This window comes from Bison bison, unplaced genomic scaffold (assembly GCF_000754665.1).
Source record: "Bison bison bison isolate TAMUID 2011002044 unplaced genomic scaffold, Bison_UMD1.0 scf7180017864460, whole genome shotgun sequence".
In the NCBI taxonomy this organism is placed as follows: Eukaryota; Metazoa; Chordata; class Mammalia; order Artiodactyla; family Bovidae; genus Bison; species Bison bison.
In genome coordinates, this window is record NW_011495022.1 from 6,686,353 (window position 1) to 6,694,774 (window position 8,422).

Consider the following 8,422-nt stretch of genomic DNA (forward strand, 5'->3'; position numbering starts at 1 on the left):
ACCAGGGATTTGTCTCCAGAAAGTTAATTAATTTGTAGATGGACATTTATTGAAAGATGATAGCAATGATATCACAAAAGATATATCCTAGGTGGCTATGACCAGAAGGAAAACAGTGCTGGGGGAAAATTCTACCTCAGAAATTAAAGGATTTCTTGTTGTTGTTGTTGTTCTGACCATATTGGAGAGAATGTTCATTTTTAATCATTCCTTTGAAATTATTGTGATGAAATTGTTGTGAAAACTAACCCATTCATATCTGATGAGTTATAATTTTGTTTTGATTCAGTAGTGAGTATAAAAATTAGTTACTAAAAAGATTAGATCTTGAAAATTATAAAACTTTTAAAATACTTGCTATTAACATATTTTAAGATGAGTTGAAACTTTAGCATATGCAAGTTAAGCACTTTATAAAATTGTAGCAGAAAATTCTGAAAGAAAAATATGGTTAAGTAGTTATCTGGAGATCGTTTGCCACTTAGCCTTCTTCTCTTATGGTGACAGTCGTAGTGTTCCTCCCTGAACCCTCCCTTCCTCTCCCAGTTAACACTCCTGCAAGGCTGCCCTTGTCCCCACCCATGGCCCTTTTGTGCTCCTCTGTGATCAGAGGATCATTTCAGTTAAGTGCAGACCCCCAACTAGGCCAGCTCTTGCCTCTACTGTGTTATTTTGTTACATTAAAGGTAAAAACACACATAAACTTAACATTGAAAGTTACTTAATGTAGCACAAAAAGCAAGAAGTGATTTTAAGGGCAATTTGCTATAAAGAGGGCTTCCCTGGTGGCTCAGATGGTAAAGAATCTGCCTGCAATGCAGGAGACCTGGGTTCCATCCCTCCATCGGAAAGATCTCCCGGAGAAGGGAGTGGCAACCCAGTCCAGTATTCTTGCCTGGAGAATTCATGGACAGAGGAGCCTGGTGGGCTACAGAGGACAGAGGACCCCTGGTGGGGTCACAAAGAGTCAGACACAACTGAGCGACCAACACTTTCACTTCTTTCACTTGCTATAAAGAGGAAAGGGTGCTTAAGGAGGATTTGATTGAGTAATGAATACAGTTTAGAAGCTCTTTAGTTGAGTATGTTCTTTATGAGAATCAGATACTGATATTCTTTTGCTAACATAAAAATCAGAACTGCAGCAGGGAAATAATAAAATTAAGTGAACAAAATTTTTTTTTGTTTTAAGGATTAAGTAAAACATAAATGAAACTCGGGTACAGGTGCAGTTGACCAAGTTTGCAGTGAAAATTCCTGTTATACTTCTGAATTGGAGAAATGTAGAGATTTGTGGATTGTTTGGGATTTCACCAATATAAGAAGAAATCCAATCTCTTGCTTTTGAGTCCTCTCCAAAATAAATTGCATAGATGTCTTAAAGAAGTTTGGAATTTCATTTAAAAGGCTTAAAGATTGTGTAATTTTACTTTCTCTTAACTTCTAATGTGGTAATTGCACATTGCAGAATAGAAGTTTTAATAAGAGACAAGTTCGTTTTGAGGTAACTGCCTTCATTAGGGCTGAAATTAAATGCTGGAGATAAGTTTAATTTGGTTAGAAGTCCTACAGTATTCTGTATGTGTGTACAAATTTTTATTTTCTACAAAAGTTGAGAATTCCAAGAACTTTTGCATGTAGATAACTGGGTATATACCTGTATCTTCATGTTTTCCCCCTTTTAATATTGGTGATAGTTAATGTATTTGTAGGATTATAAGTGAATTTTTTTTCACTTATCTATAGATCCGTCTTAATCAGATTTTTTGGTAAGAGAAATTTGATTTTAAAAAGTTCCCGAGATCCGGGGTCGGCGTAGCCATGGCGACTCGTGTCCTTTGTGCCTGTGTGCGCAGGGCACCTGTGTTCCCACGGCCTTCGCGCCACTGCCCAGGCTCCCCACGCTAGCCGTGGCCCAGCCGCTCAGCACTACCCTCTTCGCCGCGGAGACCCGGACGAGGCCTGGGGCTCCGCTGCCGGCCTTGGTGCTCGCGCAGGTTCCAGGCACAGTTACACAGCTGTGCCGCCAGTATAGCGACGCACCACCTTTGACATTGGAGGGAATCAAGGACCGTGTTCTTTACGTCTTGAAACTATGACAAGATTGACCCAGAAAAGCTTTCAGTAAATTCCCATTTTATGAAAGACCTGGGCTTAGACAGTTTGGACCAAGTGGAGATTATCATGGCCATGGAGGATGAATTTGGGTTTGAAATTCCTGATATAGATGCGGAGAAGTTAATGTGCCCACAAGAAATTGTAGATTACATTGCAGATAAGAAAGATGTATGTGAATAAAATATCAGACCCCTTTTCCTCACTGAGAGAAGGCTCAGAAGATGCTGGCGAGTGTCTGGCAGTGAGAACACATTTCTGCATCATTGCTGACTTTGAGAGTAATTCTGTTTAGACTTGTATTTAAATTGTCTTAAGTGTTTTTGCCCTTTGAAAATAAATCTGTAAAACCAAAAAAAAAGTTCCCGATAGCATTTTCATTTCATTTTTATCATATCACTTTCATAACTTCACTTTGGGCTTGGCTCAAAGCCTATTTTGATACCACTCCAGGGGAGCATTCTGTATCTGCTTTCTTACACAGATAGTAGAGTTGCTTTCATGCTTTGGCAAGCAACCAAGAAGGAAGAACCTGTCATCAGGGGCCTGTGTCTGTGGCCTGCAGGGAGGGCCCATGGGGCCCATCCAGTGCGGTCTCTTGCCTCAGGAGGGTGGAAAAGAGGGATAAATATGATATGTTCAATTTCTTTGGTCCTTCTGGTCTGCATGCAAATTGCCATTTTTTTCTGGTGAAATAAACCATCTTGGTTGCCTTAAGAGTATAAGGAGTAGAACAAATCTTCATTTAATTTTCAATCACATGTTCCTAGTCCTGTTGGTATTGTTTTATAAAACTTTACTCTCTAGATCATAAGTATAAACTGTTTGAGGAAGGTTATTTGCAGGTTATCTCATCCATCCTGTGTGGATTTTATCGTGAGAAAATGACTTTACAGGAGGGTATGCTAGTTGTCTACCACAGGGCATTCTTTCTTTACAGTTTAAATAGAGAATGGCTGGGCACCCAGCTGCAGACAGACTATCAGGCAGACTCTGCAGCTAGGTGGAGATCATGTGACTAAGTTCTTGTCAGAGGAATGTGAATGAATGCCTTAAGACCTTGGAAACCGCTCCCCTCAGGAGCTCCTTTCCTCCCAGAAAACCCACTGTTAATCATGCAAACAAAGACAGCACCTTAGTGGACAGCAGAGCAGAGGTATGGCAGGAACCTGCATCTCTGAAGGACCCTGGTGAGCAGAGCACACAGGCCCTGACTGCTTCCCTTGGGACTGGTACGTGAAGGAGAAATAAACTACTGTTCTTTAAGCTACTGTATTCGAGCTACCATATTTCTTTTGTAGCAGCTGGCTTTTTACCTAGGCACATATAGACATTGCCTGGTCTTGTCTCCGTTATACCTTCTTTGAAATTTATACCTTCTGTTCTGTGTTATGAGCACAGATTTATTGGGTGGAAAGAGCTTCTAATCCAATCTGGATCAGGCACCACTGTTACTGCTTCAGCGTTGCCTTCTGTAAATTACTCCTCCTCTCTTCCATTCTTCACATGTATAATGAAGATCATAGATTAACTGGCCTAGTGTAAAAGGACTAAAGAGAGTTCCAGATACATAATAACCACACAATAAATGTAAATACCATATAGTTACCTTTACTGCTGCTGCCAAGTTGCCTCAGTCGTGTCCGACTCTGTGCGACCCCATAGACAGCAGCCCACCAGGCTCCCCCGTCCCTGGGATTCTCCAGGCAAGAACACTGGAGTGGGTTGCCATTTCCTTCTCCAATGCGTGAAAGTGAAGTCACTCAGTTGTGTCTGACCCTCAGCAACCCCATGGACTGCAGCCTAGCAGGCTCCTCCATCCATGGGATTCTCCAGGCATGAGTATTGGAGTAGGGTGCCATTGCCTTCTCCTTACCTTTAACATCACCCCAAAGTATAACCACTCTTAAATAGGCCTTATGAACCACACACAAGAAGACTATAGAGCGTGTATTTCTTAAATACCTGTCCTGTAGAAGAAATATTAATTCTTTATTGTTGCTAAAGAATATTCTGAAAGAGGAAATAGTTGCATTGAGTGATGAATGTGGATATTTTGCTAATAGCATGCCAGGACCTCATCTAAATCATGGAATTCTGAGGCTGAAAATGTTATTTCAGAACATCTTGCTTAACTTACCTATCCTATAAATAAGAAGTAAATGAGGAGCAGAAAGAGTAAATAATGCTTACCATAATTACAAGTCATAAAATAATAAACTGTCACAAAGATTATAAATTCTATATTTGGAAGTTGAAATTTTCACACAGAAATTGGTTATTACATTTTCAGAATAGCCACAGAATCCCATTCAACACAATGTAAACTGAACTACCATAGGGGGTTTTGGACAGCAAGGGGAAAAGAAAGGCTAAGGAGATCCAGACATCTCCAGCTGGCGGTTGAGGTCACTGACGATCTGCCCACGGCCTGTTGCTCTCTCATTATTACTCTTTTTATAAAGACACAGGAAAGTTAAATCCCTTAACCAAATAACACAGCTCATTATTTGTCCCCCCCAAAAAAAATTGTAATTTTTAAACCAGTACAGTAGAGCATTATTTGCATTGAATGACCCAGTTTGGCCTTAATGAATAGTAACAAGTTTGGGGCGGAGGGGTAGAATGGAAATTCTGCTGGCCTGAATCACATAAACACCAAAGGTTTCAGCAGTCCGCAATTTTCCCGTTAATCCACCTAGGATATCCATGAGCATTTTCTAAAAATAAATAAATGACTGGGGATGCGTAGAGATAATAGAATATGCAACAGACCCTTGTGGTGCCTCTGTTTCTTCACCTTATCCTCTCTCCTTCAAATTATTATTACCATGAGAATCATAAAGGAGTATTCATCCTAAAGAAGTGAAGACTGTGGAAATTTGGAGAAAAAACAACTTGAAAAGTATCCTACTTGGGACTTCCCCTGGTGGTCCAGTGATGAAGACTCAGCACTTTCACTTCAGAGAGCACATTTCCATCCCTGGTTAGGGAACTAGGTCCTACGTGCCACTCAGCACATATATAAATTTTCATCCAGCTGTACAGTCAAGACTTGAGTACTATATCTAAGTTATACCTCAGTTTTAGAAAGAAAAGAAATTCCCCCCTCCATTAAATGATTGCTTGGTACAGCCCTTATACCCAAAGATGTTGAGTCTTTGTACAGTACTTATAAACTTTATAAATTTTTAAAGATGTTGGTTAGTAATGATATCAGTATATAAACTATAGACAAAAAAATTGTTAATGCTTAAGATGGACACAGTCACAGTTGAATGGGATGTATCTCAGAAACTATGATAAAAGACTCATTCTTATAGATGAGAAGGTAAATTATTTTCTGTGGTCCAAAGAATTGAAATCTATATCAGCTGTAATAAGATTCCATTGTAACAGCAAAAACAATTGGAAACAATTTAAATATTCATCCATATAGGAAAATGCTGAAATGAATTCTAAAACATCCATAGAAAAGAATACCTTCAGCCATTAAAAAGAATAAAGTAATCTATATGAGCAGCATAGAAAGATTTTTTATTCATTTTGCTTTGTGAAAAAGTAAGTGGCAGAGCGATATATATAGTATGGTCACAGAGGTAACCTTCGGTTAACTGTTTAGTATGTATTCTTGCAAAGTTATCATTGTACTTACATATATGTATACATCTGCATATCATGTTGTTCAGTTGCTAAGTCATGTCCGACACTTTGCAACATCTACGTATGGTTTTACATAACTGGGATTACAGTTGTTAGGCAGTTTTCACCCAAATAACTGAATTAATGTTTTAAAGGCAGTGGATGAATAAAAATGCATCTAGAATTACATCATATCTGAGAACTTTCATTTATTCCTTTAAGCCAAGACGTGGAGAAGGAAAAGTATGCAGCCGTCAAAACAAGCAGGGCACGAGCATCCCAGGCAGAATAGGAGCAAATTCAGAGGTTGGGAGGCAGGAAAGGACCTGGAGTTGGGAGAAACAGAGGCCAGAGTGGCTGAAGTGTAGTGAGTAAAAGGTTCTTGCTTATGCAGGACCTTCCATGCATGAGAAAGTTCTGACATCTTATTCTGACTTAGATAAAAGTCAGATTGGCTCTTAGATTAAAGAGTTTTAAACTATACAGATCTACAATCTGGTTTATATTTTCAAAAGTCACCTAGAATCTTGACCCATCTGCCATCATTCCCAAAGAGATCCTGGGGTAGGAAAGGGGAATGTCGGAGGTTAGAGAGTGGCAACCAGCATGTGTTACTGACCAGGAGAAGAATACTGTGAGCCATGTATGTGACTTAGATTTTTCCAACTGCCACATTTTTAAATAATGCATTTTGATATAGTATTTTGTATAACCCAATATATCCAGTTTTATCATTTTAATATCTAATCAACCTAAAAATTGTAAGTCACTTTCAATTTTTTTCATACTAAGTTTTCAAAATTTGGAGTGTATTTTATCCCTACAACACTTCAGCTTAAACTGGACGCATTTCCAGTGCCCAGCAGCCACGTGTGCCTTAGTGGCTGCTCTAGTGGACAGTGAAGGTCTTGGGCTTTACCCTTCCTCCTCAGGAATTTAGCCTGAACTCTTTATCTCCAACTGATTTCAACAGAGCGCATAGAAACCCACTGTGCTTAGACTGGCTGTGTTTTCATTTAAGGCTGAATGTAAAAAAGTATATGATAAATCCTTATTCCTGCTTTTTTTTTTTAAGAAAAGAGGGTGAGGGGGCTCACTGACTTTAGAGCAGGACACAGGAGAGATCAGTTATAGAAGGTACCAGTGAGATTGACTCTTGACTTGAACTAAGAAGAAATGGAAAGCTGCAGCTTGATTTGATCTGCTTATTGGAAGAATTCACAAGACACATTGATGGAATGGATGAGAGGTGGGAAGTGAAGAATTGAGAATGATTCCTAGGTTTTTATCCTGAGCAAGTAGATGCGTGATGGTGCCACTTACTGAGATGGGAAAGACCTGTGAGAGGCGCCGGTATGGGATGTATGTAAGGGTGGAAATTGAGAATCTTTTGAATGTAGGTGATACTGCCCAACTTTAAGATTTACTATAAACCTACAATAATCAAAACAGGGTGATACTGGTGAAAGAATAGACAAATAGATTAATGAAACAGAGAGCCCAGAAATAAACCCACATGAGATACAGTCAACTGACCACTTACAAAGGAAACAGGGACAACAGCAAAGATTTTCAACAAATCTTTCAAATGGTGTTGGAACCACTGATATCCACATACCAAAAAAAAGGGATCCTGACATAGACCTTATCCCTGTCACAAAAAATAACTCAAAGTGGATTACAGACCTTAATGTAAAATGCAAAACTATAAAAATCCTAGAAGATAACATAGGAGAGAACATCTGCATCACCTTAGGTATGGTGACGATATTTTAGATACAACACTGAAGATGGCAATCCATCAATGAGCTGGACTGCATTCAAATTCAAAAATGATGCTCTGTAAGAGACACTGTCGAGAGAATGAAAAAACAAGCCACAGACTGGGAGAAAATACTTGCAGAAGATATATCTGGTAAAGAACTGCTACCCAAAATACATTAATACAAAGAACTCTTAAAACTCAACAATAAGAAACAACCCAACTTTAAAATGTTTTAAACATAGGTGCAAGGGACTTCCCTTTCAGTTCAGTAGTTAAGACTCTGTGCTTCCAATGCAGGGGGCCTGGGTTCAGTCCCTGGTCAGGGAACTAGATCCCACATGCCACAAGTAGAGTTCACATGTGTGTGCTGTGTGCTTATTGCTCAGTCTTGTCCGACTCTTTGCAACCCCATAGACTGTAGCCTACCAGGCTCCTCTGTCCATAGGATTCTCCAGGCAAGAATACTGGAGTGGGTTGCCATTTCCTTCTCCAATGGATGTTCCCAACCCAGGAATCAAACCCAGGTCTCCTGCATTGCAGGCATTCTTTTTACTGACTGCGCTAGGAGGGGAGATTTCACATGCCATAACTAAGGATCCTGCAGGCCACGACTAAGATCCAGTGCAGTCAAATAAATAGTTTTTAAAATGTAGGTTCAAGATGGCTAGATCTGAAGCTGGCCACTACCTACGTCTGAAGCTCAGAAGAAAGTCTGAAGCGCAGATACAAAAATTTATCAATAAAATCATCACTATATGGATGGCATGTAAAACCTGAGGATTAGAATAGATCACCAGGCTAGAAAGAGAAAGGAAAGAGCCCAAGAATGAGCCTCGCCAGAGCTCAAGGAGAGAAGCAGCTAATGAGGTAAAAAAAAAAAAAAAAGCTGGGGGGGGGGGG

The 8,422-nt window shown here is 39.7% G+C and overlaps 1 pseudogene across 1 annotated transcript; it reads left to right on the forward strand.

The window, feature by feature from the left end:
• Nucleotides 1-1,801: 1,801 nt before the first annotated feature.
• LOC105002952 lies at nt 1,802-2,476 on the forward strand (annotated as a pseudogene). The gene has a single exon (XR_827044.1). The product of XR_827044.1 is annotated as an acyl carrier protein, mitochondrial-like (transcript).
• Nucleotides 2,477-8,422: the final 5,946 nt, after the last annotated feature.